Below are 17214 nucleotides of genomic sequence, written 5' to 3'. Positions count from 1 at the left end.
TGTTCTGACCTAGGCTTCACAAAATCACGGAGCAGAATCCTTGTCCCAACAAAACCCCTTTTTATTAAGCTAATGTGAATTCCTCTCATGCACATCCAACAAAGTCCCGGCAAACAGTTTTTCAAGGGTGAATTTACAACCACAGACCTTATCAGGCTTGGAGAGCTGCCAGGCTGATATCTTCCATAGGCAATGCTGGACAAGAAAATAATTGGCAATAAGTCTGAGAGTCACAAACCAATTGTCTCCTGCAAACTCCACTCCCCTTTTGCTCCTCTTTATTCCCTATGGGAGGCACCATTCACCCTCCATCTGTGCCTTTACTTCCGAATCATCCCTTGTTCCTTAGCTGTTCCCTTCTGGCAGCTCTGTGCATGTGCACATCAGGAACAGGCTCCAGCTGTTCTGCCCCACTGATCTCAACTCTGAAGGGAGCTGATAACTGTTGGACAGCCTTGGCCCCATCTCTGCCTCCACCCAGACCACTGGCCCATGTTCCTCCCCAACCTCCTCTGCTGGCCGTTAGCGGGCCACAACATCTATGCTTTGAGAAAGAGAAATTCTGTTATAGGATTTAAGCTGCAGGATTCATGTACTTTCCATCCCAAACTAGCAGCAAACACTACCACTTTGGTGCAAAAGTGCTTATAGGGAACTTATATAACTCTTCTAACAACTCTTAGAGACTCAAATTGTGCTCTGATTGTGGTGGGAAATTGGCAGTTTCCTAGATCTTTCTCTTGATATATCTTGCAAAGCATTTACATTGCCTTCATTACATAGGGCAAGCATCACGTATGATAACTGTTACCAGAAAGATTTGAATTTTTTTTTTAAACAGGCATTTTCACGGCTCAAAAGTCAGTTGATGGTGATTAGCCATAATGACCATTATATGCTTAAGTGTGTCTTGGAGGTTTCTGGATGATTCCGGTGAAAAGCAAAACGTTGTAAATTTATGCTGTAAATTACATCCAGCAATGTTCTTTACATGGTTAATATTTTTCTGCTTCCTTAGGTTTTGGTATGTTGCTGTTAAGTTTTCTTTGGCTGAGGATTCTGGGAAACGTAATTTAATACATCCAAAGAGTATCAGTTTAAAATAAAAGATTATTCTACTGTGCTTGACCCAGGGACTCTAGGAACAATTAAGGGTCATTCATTCTCAGCCCACCTTCCCTCCAAGAGTGAAATAAGGGAAGTCACACACCCTCCTTCCCTGGTGAACTGCCTTCAGTCTTGAGAATATAAATGCTGTAACTAAATAAATAAATAGTACTGACATTTGAGAAGGCTCCTTTTTCCTGTTTTCCTGTGGCATTTGAAGACACCAGGTAATAAGTGCATATCCCTCCCCCCCACATGGCCTTTAGAAGATCATTGGAGACAGTTTAATTTCACCAAGCCTTCAACCCAAATTTGTTATTTGCATTCAACGTTGATAACGTTATCATTGTTTTAAATTTGTTTATACGTTGTAACCTCCCCAGAGTCTTTTCCTTCTGGGAACTATGAAAACTGAAATAAATCAACAAATAAATTGTGTTATTTATTCAAGAGGAATGATACAAATGTGACCATAACTTGCTCAGGGTTAAAATTCTGACTAGACTACCTGCCACGCTTGGGGAGGGGAGGGGAGGGGATAATTCCACGGAATGGCAGAAGCCTCAAATGGATGGTGCTAAACAATGAAGACTAAAAGAATTGACCCAACGTTTGAAAAAGTTGGCCTTTTGTGGCCTTCTTTGCTGGTTCAAAGGAGAAGGAAGAAGAATAGGTGCTCTTCCAGAAAAGAGCAATCCCCTTTTTCCTGGAAGGCCAATTCGATTCTAATGCCTGCATAGAAAGCAAACTAAAAAGATGGAACTTAATGTCCCTTAGAGGATGACTTCAAGCAATGATCTGTGGAATATGGAAAATGGATCAATACCACTTTATAATGCCTTGCTAAGGCCACACTTGGAATACTGCATTCAGTTTTGGACCCCACGATGTAAAAAAGATGTTGAGACTCTAGAAAGAGTGCAGAGAAGAGCAACAAAGATGATTAGGGGATTGGAGACTAAAATATATGAAGAACGATTGCAGGAACTGGGTATGTCTAGTTTAACGAAAAGAAGGACTAGGAGAGACATGATAGCAGTCTTCCAATATCTCAGGGGTTGCCACAAAGAGGGAGTCAAGCTATTCTCCAAAGCACCTGAGGTTAGAACAAGAAGCAATGGGTGGAAACTAATCAAGGAGAGAAGCAACTTAGAACTCAGGAGAAATTTCCTGACAGAACAGTTAACCAATGGAACAACTTGCCTCCAGAAGTTGTGAATGCTCCAAGACTGGAAGCTTTTAAAAAGATATTGGATAACCGTTTGCTGAAGTGGTATAGGGTTTCCTGCTTAGGCAGGGGTTGGACTAGAAGACTTCCAAGCTATTCTATTCTACTGCTGAGTGGAGATTCCGTGTGTAGGAGATAGAACCATAGAGTTAGAAGAAGCAGAGGGTTACTAAATTTCTGTTTCTCAATTTTGGCAACTTTAGGTTGTGTGAACTTCAGTTCTCAGAATTCCCCAGCCGAAATGCTGATTTACAGGGCTGTAAAGCACTGTAAAGTGGTATATAAGTCTAACCTCTATTGCTATTTAGCAAAATAGAACTCTTCACCTCCCCATGTAAGTGGTTCCACTTTCAATTAGAAAGGATTTTCTCCCCTAAATAAATCAAAATTTGCCTTCCTATAATTTAAATTCTGTGTCCTGAGCACTTACCTGAGATTTGATACGCTGTTTATTATACTTTGTATAACTTCTATAAGAAAAAAGGGTTTCACTATTAAATTCCAGTAAGTGAGAAAGTTAAGCTGAACTCTGCATATGACCTTCCTTTCTCCCTCCCTTTCTTCCACATTTGCTATAATAATAGAATAGTTTGAAATAACTGGGAACCATTTGACATGTTCTGTATGGGATTTTAACAGCAGAATTGGTGAAATTGTAATGCCATTCCTAAAGCCTGTTCTTTTGCTGATTATTCTCTTTGCACCAATCTTCATACAGTATGTCTATAATGGTTTCTAAATTCTGACAGTTGAGTATTTTCTAGAAAAAAGATTGCTTTCAGAAAGTAAACATCAACAGATGGATGGGTTTCGTTTCAAAGCTTGATGTGTGAGTTTTGACATTGCCCACTAATTATCAGCTCAGAATAGGAGAAGAACTGTGCTTTGTGTATGGAGCCAAAACCACCAGCAAACCACTACTTATTTTTGCAACTAACTATATACTAGTGCAGGGATGGTGAACCTTTTCGGCACCGAGTGCCCAAACCAGAACGTGCATGCATGTGTGTGCATGTGTGTGTGCCCGAGCGCCAAAAGTTGAAGACCAACTGGCTGATGCGTGCATGCCTGTTTTTTGGCCGTTTTTCGGGTTGTTTTCAGATGGGTTTTGGGCAATGGTGGGTTTCAAATTTTTTTAGAACCTCTTCTGTGGGTGTGGCCTGCTTTGTGGGAGTGGCTTGCTGGCCATGTGACCCTGTAGGAGTGGCTTGCTGGCCATGTGACCAGGCGGGAGTAGTTTGCCGGCCATGTGACCAGGTAGGAGTGGCTTGCTGGCCATGAGACTGGGTGGGAGTGGCTTGCCAGCCATGTGACTGGGTGGGCATGGCCAACTTGTAAAATGTGGTGAAACTCACTTAACAATGCTCTTTCTTAGCAACCAAAATGTTGGCTCAGAAACTCTGGCATTTGAAGCACGCAAGTCTTAAAGCTGTCAAGTTACAAGACCCTTGCACCCCTAACCCTTTGGGGAAGAAAACCCAGGGGTGTTCAAACTTGACAGCTTTAAGACTTGTGGACTTCAACTCCCAGAATTCCTCCTCTCACTCTTCATCTTGATGATGTGCGGACGGGCAGGGGGAGGGAGCTGGAACCGGTTCTAAATGGCACGGTAGATTTGTGGAACTTCTTCTATAGAAGAGGTTAGAACTGGCAGGAACCCACCCCTGGTTTTGGGACTGTTTTCAGACTGTTTTTCAGTCTGTTTTCAGGCCATTTGGGGGGTGTTTTTCGGCCTGAAAACAGTCTGAAAAGCAGGCCGAAAAAGGCCTGAAAACAGCCCAAACAGCCTGTTTTTTTTAAACCAGATGAGCAGCGGGCAACAGCACATGTGCCCACAGAGGGGACTCTGGTGCCACCTCTGGCACACGTGCCATAGGTTTGCCATCATGGTACTAGTGGTTTCAACATAGGTAAGAGGGATGAGTCTATTGGAAAGGAAGAAGAGAGTTACCATGTTTAGCTGCATAGGCATGTAAACATATAATGAGCTCTTCTTATTTTTAGCCCTTTTTGCCAATGCAGGAAGTAGCATTTTTCTTCTCCAGATTTGTAACTGCTCCATGTCATTGTTTAGTGAAGTATTAACGAATATTACAAAGGGGGTGTGCATAAGTGCACCAGCGTGCCTACTATCCCTGTCCCACTGTCCCCATTTATTTTTATTCATTTCTTTCGTTCATATCTATGTTTATAACTATACCTGCTATCTTGTATATGTTTGACAAACTAATAAAAACAAATACAAATTAAGAGATTTTTATTTGGGGTCAAAAAATGTTCAGGTACTTTATAGGTGCTTATGATCCCACCACTCTAGAGTTTGTTAATATTTGATCAGTGTGTATTTAGAGAATCTCCAGCTTTCCATTCCTTTCCCAGAACAACGTATGGCAATTTTCCAGACCTCAAAGATCAGTAAACAGTTTTTCTTTAAATGTCAGCAGCCATCTTTAATTAACAGTCTTAAAAATGGAGCCCAAGGAAGGTCGAGGAACTTTTTGCCCTCAAAGGTTTCTGAACTACATCTCCACAAACAGTCATGAGGGATGCTTGACGTGATCTTTCAAGTCTTCGAGGGAAATGGGTGGTTTAGAAGTATAAATAAATAAGTAAATGAACATTTGAAAAGATTCGAGCTTTCCATTCCAAGTACAGACTCCACACTTTCTTACAAGATAAAATAAATACATTGGAAGCAATGCCTTTTCACTTTCATACATGACCACAGATTTTCAGTTACCTTTTCTTTTATTAAAGGCTCCTGCCATTGCTGCATCTAAGAGCCGAGGTGGCGCAGTGGTTAGGGTGCAGTACTGCAGGCCACTTCAGCTGACTGCTAACTGCAGTTCGGCGGTTCAAATCTCACCGGCTCAAGGTTGACTCAGCCTTCCATCCTTCCGAGGTGGGTGAAATGAGGACCCAGACTGTGGGGGCGATATGCTGACTCTGTAAACCGCTTAGAGAGGGCTGAAAGCCCTATGAAGCGATATATAAGTCTAACTGCTATTGCTATTGCTATTTATTTAAAAGAAACGAAAAAGAATGTTTTTCTCCTTCCTTTGAAGCAGTGGTAGGTTCCGACTTGTTCGGATTCGTTCGGCCAAACCTGCAGTGGTTTGGAACCGGTAGCAACCCAGGCTTGCCACGCCACCCGAAATGGTTATCTGGGCGGCACCGTAGGTGCCGGCATCTTATTTTTTGCTTCTGCGCATGCGCAGAACAATTTTCATTGTCTTGTATTTGTGTGTTCCCTTTCCCACTTGAGTTGTTCGCCGCCCTGAATCCCTTTTGGGAATAGGGCGGCATATAAATAAAACAAACCTCAACCTCATTGTACTATGCATGAGCGCCCAGCGTGCCCACAAGCAAACCGGCAGTAGTGCCTGCCAGAATCCACCCCTGCTTTGAAAGTGATGGCCTTAAATGATTTTATAGAGTCTATTTTACTGGGTATGTGGCAGTGGTGGGTTTCGGATCCCGTTGCAATCGGTATGGTGTAACGGGGCCTGGTGTCCACCACATGAACGCATGTAGCATGCACATGTGTACTTACGGCCCGTGTTGCTCTGTGACGCCTCCACGATGCTCCAGCTGCTCGGTGGAGTGTCGTACATGTGCCGTGTGCTCCATGCGTGGAAGCCCCGAAAACCTCAAATACCGGTAAGGAGTGCGGGCAGGCAGGTGGGCCCTCTGGAGCACTGTACCGGAACGGTACCCGGTGCTCCCGGCAGGCACCGGTATGCCCGTACTGAGGCATACCGGTTGTAACCCACCAATGGTATGTGGAAAATATTTCAACCTCTGAACAGTCTGATTCATGATGATAGTTTTGCCTTCAAAATCAAACACTTGCAAAGAGTCAAGCATTTCCCATCAGGTTCATTTCATTTTCCCTATCTGCTGCTTTGTTTGAATAAGAAGTGGCCATTTTGAGGGTGGGGGAAAAGGATCAAGCAAGGTGAGTCACATTACAGATGAACCTTCTCCTCCACAATCCCTCGTCGAAGGCTGAAAAAGGAAATGCTCCTTCTTGCCATTTCTTCTGCTGCGCTGCACTCTTATTATAGTGACACGGTTGCATCACTGTGATCTGGGCACCCCCTGTGGCTCTGGAGGTTGGGTCAGCCTCAAAGGCCTTTAGTCATCCCACTGAAAAAGAAGCCTAGCAGATCTGTATGTCACAGCTTGTCTGTGTGGGCTGTGAATGCCAAACAAAGGCATTGATACGTATTCTCTTTTGGCCTTAGCATTCTATTTCTCCGCCCCGCAGTGCTCAAATCATTACATAAAGAACTCTATTCATCCTGTGGACAATCTCTTCTAAGAAGTAGAGGAAAACAATGACTCCCTCCCTCTATCCAACCTGCACACATGAACACATGCACAAATACCTCTCAGTCGAATCCATCAGAGAAAATAAATAAGTAAGGGCAACAACAGAAAGGAGGGGGGGATGAGGAGGGAAAAGAAGAAAGGGTAAAACAGAGAAAGTAAGGGTGGGGAATTAAGAGTAGGAGAGAGGGTAAGAAAGAGAAGGGAGGAGGAGAGGGGAAAGAGAGGGGAAGAAGAAAGGAGGAAGGAGAGGAGGAAAGAAGAAGGCAGAGAAGGGAGGTTGAGAAGATGGAAGGAGTAAGGTTCTTGCAAAATAAAATGGAGGAATGGGGTGGCAAGAAAGTGACCCAAACTGTATTATATACATGTGTGTGTAAAAATGAGTACAGAGACTAATGATGGACAGACAAATGTTAAATAGCAATTATAAGAATCTATATCTATGAAGGAATTTGAAAGGGAAAAATAAGAAACTTTTTTTAAAATAAACACCTTTTGGTCTTGGGGAGGAAAAAAAAACCTTTAGTGCAATTGACAGTACTTAAAGGCAAACCCAGCAGGATAATGAACAAGTTGCAGTTTAAATTTATAGTGTAGAATGTATAAGGTAAAGATAAAGATTCCCCTGACATATGTGCTAATCGTTCCCAACTCTAAGGGGCAGTGCTTATCTCCAATTCAAAGCCGAAGAGCCAGTGCCATCCGAAGACGTCTCCGTGGTCATGTGGCCAGCATGACTAAATGCCGAAGGCACATGGAATGCTGTAACCTTCCCACCAAAGGTGGTTCCTATTTTTCTACTTGCATTTTTACATGCTTTCGAACTGCTAGGTTGGCAGAAGCTGGGATAAGTAATGGGAGCTCACTCCATTACGCGGTGCTAGGGATTTGAACCACCGAACTGCCAACCTTTCTGATTGCCAAGCTCACTGTCTTAGCCACTGAGTCACTGTGTCCCTTGAGCCACCTCTCAAATATACCATGTATACAGAAGAGAGCAACTAAGAGAAGAGATCAACTAAGTGAAATGGAAGCCCAGAGATTTGGCCCAGATTTACCTCTTTAGAAAACCCCACCATCAAATCAAAATGACTTGGTTTCTTGCTGTTTTACTCATAGCTAAACCAGCCTGAAGAACCAACATGCCAAGAACATGGAAAATAGTCCAGCTGCAGCAGAATGCCCTGTACTGTTTGTTCCCCGATTAACTGCTATCTTCAGCTGTGGCTCTTGTTCAAAACTCACCCAGAAAATTTGCAAAGTGACTTGCATGCATAATTGAACCAAAGGTCCATTTCATTCAAAAAGTCTGTTTCCAACAGTAGTTAAGAAGACAAATTGGGAATTCACAACAAGAAGACTTTGCCGTTAAGCAGAATAAGTCAATTGCCTCAAGCAGCTAATTCTGACATTAGGAAAGAACAACAAATGTTTGGTTGCAAATTCTTTTTATTGTTATTATAAGAATAAGTCACTGGTTGGTTTTTTTAGTTTTTATTTTTGCACAGAGACTCCAGTTGACTTCAAGAAACAGGCACTTGGTCTACTGCGTCAGGTAATTAAATGTTTAGGTTGTTCCTATTCCCATGATCTGCTTCTTTGGGGATTTTGCCTCAGAGTGAATATTTTGCTGAGGTAACGAAAAACTAGTTTGCATGTGCTTAATAGAAATGTGACACCATTTGGGTTAATCAGGAACCTAACTTGTTATAGAAGAGCTTTTGGGGCCATTGGTGATTATGACAATTCTGATTATACTAAATAACAGCATACTAAAAAGCAGAAATATGACCCTGCCAACAAAAGTGTGTATAGCCAAGGCTATGGTTTTCCCAGTTGCAATGTATGTCTATGAAAGCTGGACCATAAGAAAGGCTGAGCGCCAAAGAATTGAGGCCTTTGAACTCAGGTGCTGGAGAAGATTCCTGTAAATCCCTTGGATTGCAAGGCGATCAAACTGGTCAGTCCTAGAGGAGATCAGCCCTGACTGCTCTTTAGAAGGCCGGATCCTGAAGATGAAACTCAATTACTTTGGCCACCTAATGAGAAGGAAGGACTCACTGGAGAAGAGCCTCATGCTGGGAAGGATTGAGAGCAAAAGAAGAAAGGGACAAGAGAGAATGAGGTGGCTGGTTGGAGTCACTGAAGCAATAGGCATGAGCTTAAATGGACTTCAGAGGATGGAAGAGGACAGGAAGGACTGGAGGAAAGTTCTCCCTGGGGTTGCAATGGGTCGGACCCGACTTTGCAACTAACAACAGCAAAAATTTCTAGTTTGCCTTAACCGTTGACTAAGCTAGCTCTCTCTTCATTGATTAATCGATTAATAGGCACGTTAATCTCATTTAGGTTAATTTAAGACAGCAAAATCAGATCCTTACTGTTTCCTTCTTTTTGACAAGAGAGGAAAACAGTACGGATTTGATTCTGTTGTCTTGAATTAAACTAAATTAATGAACAAAATGATGTGATGATCAAAAGTGCTGAACCAAAAAAACCTCACCGCCACTCCCTTAATTAAATGCAAATTCAGAATGGCATAAATCAGGTACAACTGCCTTCCTCCGGATGAACCACTTATTTTTATATTTTAACATTTAAAATAGATTGGCCAAATAGTCATGATTAACAATTAAGTGGTAATTAAATATTATCCTTTAGTGCAGTGTTTTTCAACCACTGTGCCATGGCACACTAGTGTGCCGTGACATAGTGTAAGGTGTGCCGTGGGAGAATTACTTTATATATAGGCACAGAGTTAATTTTTTTTAACATTTTCTAATGGTGGTGTGCCTTGTGATTTTTTTCATGAAAAAAGTGTGCCTTTACACAAAGGTTGAAAAACACTGCTCTAGTGATAATTCTGTATGAAGGAGGTATTAGGTAGTTTCTCCAGAATTCTCCAGGGAATCCCAGGTTACAGCGGCAAGCCCCCTCTATATTCTTCCCAGGAAAAAAAAAATCCACAGATTTTCCTATCAAATTCCCAGAAACTAAGCTCATCTCAGAGTTGTTAATTATTGCAGATTGCTCCTTTGAATTTTTGACTACCTTCCCCTCGTATTTATTTACTTCTTCTACCTTGTTTCCTATTGTAAACCATCATAAGTGACACAGAGGTTAACATGATGAAAATGAAGCTGTTTCCATGAAGAAAAGGTCAGCTGCCTAGAACAAGAGGGGGAAAAATCTAATGTACTCCAGACATATAAATATCACGGCTCAATTATATCTGCAATCAGGTTCAAAAAATAGCTCATGATAATGGATAAAGACGTGGCTAATTCAAATGGAAGGCCAAAAGTTCAGGCCACTAAGTGACAGAAGGAAGTGAGGTTTCCTCTTCTGCTTGATTGGACAGGTTTTAACTTTTTCAAAGCTTTTGCAGATAAAAAAAACCAGCAGACTGGTAGCTCAGCGGGTGGATCTGGCCCAGCGTTCTTTTGGGGCCATCTTTTAATTCATGGTTTTGTTTTGTTTTTCATTTTTTAAATAATTTATTATAATTTCATAATTGCTTTTCAACATCATTTCCTTCTGAACTCTAAACCACAAATGACAATGCTATCATGTCTTTTGTTTATTAGCTTAGAGAGACTTAGAGAGTACCGTAAAGCGCTGTGGAGTGATCTCAATGGTGGGATTCAAATAATTTAACAACCGGTTCTCTGCCCTAATGACCAGCTGGGTAGGTGTGACTTGGTAGTCATGTGACTGGGTGGGCATGGCCAACTCAACGTCATTCACGTTGATGAGCACTTCACCTTAACTGTTATAATGTAATAAGGGTTAACTGGAGAGGCAGTTTCTGTAAGCAGGGCAATAAAGGTTAGGCTAGAAACCACACCAGAATGTTTCCTTCCTGCCTTCCTTACAGGATTAGCCCTTTAAAGTGGAAAAAAAAAAGAGATTTCTTCCAACAACCGGTTCTCGGAATTGCTTAGAAAGTTGACAACCAGTTCTCCCGAATAGGTGCGAACCAGCTGAATCCCACCACTGAACGGTCTGTAACTCTAAGTGCTATTGCTATTGAGGAATCTGGTAAGAAAATATCTGTGAAATGATGGATTCTTTGTTGCCTTTATACCACGGGTATCAAACTCGATCGTGTCACGTGACGCATCATGATGTATCACAACATTCTTTGCCTTTGCGGAACTGGGGTGGGCGTGGCCTGTGCGTGACGCATCCAGTTTGACAGGCCTGCTTTATGTCTTCCTTAAGCAGAATAGAGAATGGCTTGTATTTTATAAGGTCTTAACGATTTCCTTTTCCCGCTGACCATTGAATCAGAAACATTTCTGATCCCATCCTATATGATTATCTTATTTTTGGTTTTCCTTCAGTGGGTGTGTTCTGTTGCTTTAACTTTATGCCATCCTGAGACATTTTTGAAAGGTCAGTTATGCAAACTGATCAAATAAAATGAAGGGCTGAGTAGATGGAAATTGATTTCCATACACAACTGCATTACAACACTGACAACTTGATAAAAAGGACAATGGAATTATCGCTAAACAACGTGTACATATATATGACTAATCTGCCTCAATAAAAATATATCTGTACTAGAGAGGTATGACATGACCATTTAAAAACAACTCACATAATTACAACTAGGATGTAAAATCTTAAATATAGAACCAATGACTAAAATGCTTAATTACTGTGGGTGTGATGGGTCGGGTACGAACTAGCAATGTTGGGATTTATTCTGGATTTATAATTGTGCTTTAAAAATGTGCTCACTTTGCATTTATGGTTTGAATAGCTACCAAATAATAAAAAGGCTGATGAATATTATTTTCTGTGGCCAAAGGGTAATTATTTATTAAAAATAAGGCAGAATTAAATATTTTGAATGTGATGGTTAGGGGGTATGACCTTATTTTTGTTTCTTCTTTGCATAAACATATTACAAATGATTGCTGTAAATGTATTATGGGGAACTATGAATTTTGAACATTCAACTACAGCAGCAAGATACAAATTTCTTTTAATAAAAGGAGTTCAATCAAGACTGTTTAAAACATAAATATAAACAACACCAACACTCAATTACTTGGTCACTTTTAATAATGAGATTAAAGGAGACAAGATTATCTATTCTAGATAAAGCTTTAAAACCTCCTCTCATAATCTCCATATATTGTCCATATAAAATTTCATATTATCAAACTAATATATCTATATGTATTGTTATTATTAATCATTATTTAACTGTAGCTATTGTCGCTTCATTTTATACATACTACTAGTTTAGCTTAATTTTTAACTAAATTTAGCTTAATTTTTAACTAAATTTAGTTTAATTTTTAACTAAATTTAGCTTAATTTTTAACTAAATTTAGCTTAATTTTTATTATACTGTGGGAAGTTATCATCCAGCCCTCTCCCAGAAAAATGAAATATCCTAGGAAATATTGAAAAGGCAGAATATTTCTCTGGATGTGAAAAGGAAGAAACATGTTTTAAAAGACAGAATAGTTGCCTGTAGCTTCCTGCCCATCCCCACTGTTAATGGGCCATTAAGACGGTCAGGCTAGTCCACTTTACATAATAAAGACTTCACCAGCAGCTACAGGTAAGCATGATAATATTGGCCCTTTACTCAACTGACCACATGGCATCTGAGAACTCATCCATACCTGGATTCAAAACACAGCCTAGAGAGTAGCCCCTGCATAGCCCCATGGGAGTCTGACAACCAATCAGAATACATTTCTTACACAGGAACAGGAAACAGAGAGGTGGGACTGAACAGGTTATAAAAAGCCTAGCAAGCCCCTCTCTCAGCCCTTCCCTTCTTCTCCTCCAACATGAAGCATATGATCACCTTTTCTGTTTAGGACTCAAGCCATGTGACCCTGTCCAACAATAAACCATCTTTCCAAGCAGCCTCCATGTCTCCAGTGTCTTTTTCCGCACTTGGAGCCGAACCCAGAAGGACATTTCTTTCATCAATACATTTTCATTGCAAAACCTTGATTTTAGATCAGTTGAGAGCTATGATTTCTTTTCAATTCACTTGACAGCTACGGTTGTTGCATAAAACGAAGGTGTTTCTTTCAGGAACAGTACTCAGTGTAACATTAAAACAAGGCTTCATTTGCATTAAATATTGGGATGAACACCACGGAGGGACAGAAACACACATAAAGGCCTGTGAAAGGGGAACTCGTTACAATTCCGTAGCAAGGAACATTTTCCTCTCTACATATTCACTTCAATGCTGCTTTAGAGTTTCCCCCTCTCCCCCCATCAGCTCTTCAAGCAGCTATTAGCCCCTCTCTTACACCAGCGGAATCACACAAGTTAATAGCAGGTCTGCTGCTCGAGATTTACATGAAAGTGCCACCCACAGACATGATACAACTAAAATGCAATCGCCTTGCGTGATTAAAAATAATATTGCAACTAGTGTGACTTTTAAAAGAACACTTCCCATTCTCCAGATTCCTCCAGACTGGTGCCCTCCATTTCCCCACCAGTTGAGATTGTTGTGAATTACGGGAGTGAAGCCCCAAAGGTGATTTTTCGGGAGACTTTCTTGTTTTTCACTCTACAGACTTTTATCTCTACAGATTTTTAGTGATTGGGATGAAGGCCCTTTAAATGGTGTGGGAGTAGGAATGGATTTCCAGAGAGAGAGAGAGAAAATTAAACCTCCAAATCCTTCAATGGCCCTCTAAAAGGATGCAAATGACTGCAAGGAATAATAAATCCTTCCATTTCCCACTATCCTGTCAGAGCTGAAGAAGCTTCTTGGATGAGAAGCGAAATGTCTTCAAAAGAAAAAAACGAGCAAGCCCAGTTGGCTCCTGAAAAAGCACCTTTGGGACAACCGTAACCTGGATGACTACGAATCTCTATAGATTTTTATGGGAGTGAAAGCATCAGTTTGAGATGTGTGTGTGTGTGTGTGTGTGTGTGTGTGTGTGTGTCTGTATGTATGTATGTATCAGGGGTGGGTTTCAACCGGTTTGTGGCGGTCCCCGCGAACCGGTTGGTCGGTGAACCCGGAAGTAAGTAACTTCCGGGAACGGCGAAGGGCCCACCCGCCCGCCTGCGCTCCTTACCCGGTTTTGATGAGTTCTGCGCTTCCACGCATGTGCAGGACACATACAGCACCTGCGCGATCCTCCAGGAGCAGCTGGAGCATTGCACAGACGCTAGTACGCATGCGTGCACTGCACGCGTGCATGAGGACGCCGCTGGTCCCGTTCCAACCGAACCGGTTGGAACGGGGCGAGAAACCCACTCCTGGTATGTATGTATGTATGTATGTATGTATGTATGTATGTATGTATGTGTGTCCGCGCTTCCACACTCCTCACTCCCTCCATAAAAAAGTAAATGAAATTAGAATCTAGCGCAAACGCACACACACAAACACACACACACACACACACAGTTCTTAGTTTGGGTTAAATGTATGTGTCTGGTTATACACAAACTAACAAATTAAATGGTTATGCAGAGAACTACCAAACTTTTAAGGCAGGAGTCCCCAACCCCTGGTCTGTGGACTGGCACTGGGCCACAGCATGTCAGGAACTGGGCCCAAGCCCCATCCATGGGATACTGGCAGCATAAGAAACTGCACCCTTCTGGTCTGCGTAAAAATATATCTCCACAGAACCGGGTCCTGGTACCCAAAAGGGTGGGGTCTGCTGTGTTAGGTTCCACCACAAAACCGCGGTAGACTAAAGCGCGCTCGACGAAAGCGCGTACGTGACGTCATCACAGCGCGACGAAAACAGCACGCTGTGAGCGGTAAACTTAAAATTAACGCGTAAATCTAAACCTAACCCCCCCAAACCTAACCCTTAACCTAACCCTAAACCTAACCCTAAACCTAACCCTTAACCTAACCCTAAACCTAACGCTAACCCTTAACCTAACCCTAAACCTAACCCTAACGCTTAACGTAACCCTAAACCTAAACCTAACCCTAACCCTAAACCTAACCCTTACCTTTATGTGAATCGGCTTGCTTTAAAAGCGCTTTTTAAAGCGCCCTTTTTTCTCCGCGGTCGTATTTGTCGTGCTGCTGATGACGTCACGTACGCGCTTTAATCGGGCGCGCTTTAGTGGACCGCGGTTTTGACGTGCCACGGCTGTGTTAACCCACTTTTGGAAGAAATGTCCATCTGGGTTCAGTTCCAAATGAGGAGAAAGACACTGGAAATATGGAGGCTGCTTGGAAAGATGGTTTTAATGGTGGACAGGACCACATGGTTCGAGATGCTGGGCAAAAAGGGAAGGGATGCTGAGAGTGCCTGGGTTTTATGCCGTCTCTGGGCTTTTGAACTTGAGCTTGTGCTCTGATTGGTTGTCAGACTCCCATGGGGCCATGCAGGGATGTAACTTTGTAGGTTGTCTGTGTCCCAGGCTTGGTTGAGCCTTGCTGGATGATGATATAATAAAGGAGCTTTGGGCAATTCCTCCTATGGCTCTGTCTGAAGGGAGTAGATCTTTGATATGTGGAATGTTCCTCAAGGCCTTCCTGTCCTCTACCATCCTCTGGAGTCCATTTAAGCTCATGCCTACTGCTTCAGTGACTCCATCCAGCCACCTCATTCTTTGTCATCCCCTTCTTCTTTTGCCTTCCATCTTCCCCAGCATCAGGCTCTTCTCCAGTGAGTCCTTCCTTCTCATTAGGTGGCCAAAGTATTTGAGTTTCATCTTCAGGATCTGGCCTTCTAAAGAGCAGTCAGGGTTGATCTCCTCTAGGACTGACCGGTTGGATTGCTTTGCAGTCCAAGGGACTTGCAGGACATAGCAATAACAATAGCAGTTAGACTTATATACCGCTTCATAGGGCTTTCAGCCCTCTCTAAGCGGTTTACAGAGTCAGCATATTGCCCCCACAGTCTGGGTCCTCATTTCACCCACCTCGGAAGGATGGAAGGCTGAGTCAACCTTGGCGCGGTGAGATTTGAACCGCCGAACTGCAGCTTAGCAGTCAGCTGAAGTGGCTGCAGTACTGCACTCTAACCACTGCACCACCTTGGACATCCTGTAGAAGCACTTCTTTTTGCTTAATTACTATTTTTTAAAAATGGACTAAGTCTTTTAAAATTGGGCACATATCAAAAGCAGCTTTCTGAAAGCCAACCCTGTTCTTGCTACCCTGTTTCCCTGAAAATAAGACCTCCCTGGATAATAAGACCAATCGGGCTTTTGAGTGCATGCGCTAATATAAGCTTTCCCCTGAAAATAAGCCCTCCCCAAAAATATTGCAACACCGCAGCAACCACGAGGTGACCACGCTCGCCGCCTTCTGCACCTCAAAAATAATAAGACCTCCCTGGAAATAAGGCTAAGCGCTTATTTCGAGGATCAAAAGAAAATAAGACCCTGTCTTATTTTCAGGGAAGCACAAGACTTCATCTCCATTGTGAGACAGAAGTTTCTAAAAGATGCTGATGGAGCATGACTGGAATCTGCTGGCTCTTTGATCACGATGTGAACAGCTCAGTAGCTATTCTGAAGAAGAAATTGCTTCTGAGGCTGACTGAGCATCCAGCCCCAGGCATCGCGCAAAGGAAAATGACTGCCAAAAGCAACTGGGAAAAAAATAAAATATTCCATTAATTGCTTACCATATAATCTTTCTGATTACTTGTGCAAGTGTCAATAGATGTATGTTTAAAACACTGTTAACAAGAAAAGGTTCTCCCTTGTCTAATCCGGATGCTTTAATAATTGGAGCTGAAGCAGATGGAAGAGAAAAGCCAGCTGCAATTATTCCAGTAATTTTGCAGTGTAAAGGTTATCCCAGGGGGTGGGGATTCAATTTATTTTACTACCGGCTCTCTGAGCATGGCTTGATGGGAGTGGTTTGGTTTGGTGGGCGTGGCTTGGTGGGTGTGGCAGAGCAATGATACTGCAAAATCTCCATTCCCACCCCACTCTGGGTCCAGCCAGAAGTGGCCTTTGCCGGTTCTCCAAACTACTCAAAATTTTCGCTACCGGTTCTCCAGAACCTGTGAGAACCTGCTGGATTTCACCCCTGGATTATCCTTATGGCCATAAATAAAAGCAAAGGAAGCTGTTCCTCTTGAGTCTGGGGAGGGTAGTAAACACGCCTAACTCTCTTTAACATTGAACCCAGTGGCCCTTTCCAATAGTAGTAATAGTAATTATAACAACAATAACAATTGGTTTGAGCTTCATGTGAAAAATGTTGCAAAATGTACTGTGCAGAAATAAAGTCACCAAGCAGAGACTCGGAGACAGGTATCTGTAACATGTGGCTTTGATGTGAGGATAGCATCCTTGGCAGGGGTGGTATTCACTTATTTTCCCTACCGGTTCGCAAATGTGAGTGCCCAAGCGTCCACACATGCGCTCAGCCTTCAGTGCATGGCCTCTGACTGCAGGCCCACCTGCGATTTCCACAACTGGTTTGGGTGAACTGGTCCAAACCAGCTGAATACCACCTCTGATCCTTGGTGGAAAGGCACCGTATTTGTAAGTGACATCATCTGGCTTCTATCTCTGGGAGGGCTCAGTTGAGACATCTCTGGTGGAAGACCCGG

Source organism: Thamnophis sirtalis, unplaced genomic scaffold (genome assembly GCF_051295495.1).
Source record: "Thamnophis sirtalis isolate CommonGarterSnake01/CBP01778 unplaced genomic scaffold, rThaSir2_p1.2 scaffold_9, whole genome shotgun sequence".
NCBI classification, from domain to species: domain Eukaryota; kingdom Metazoa; phylum Chordata; class Lepidosauria; order Squamata; family Natricidae; genus Thamnophis; species Thamnophis sirtalis.
This window is presented reverse-complemented; position numbering follows the sequence as displayed.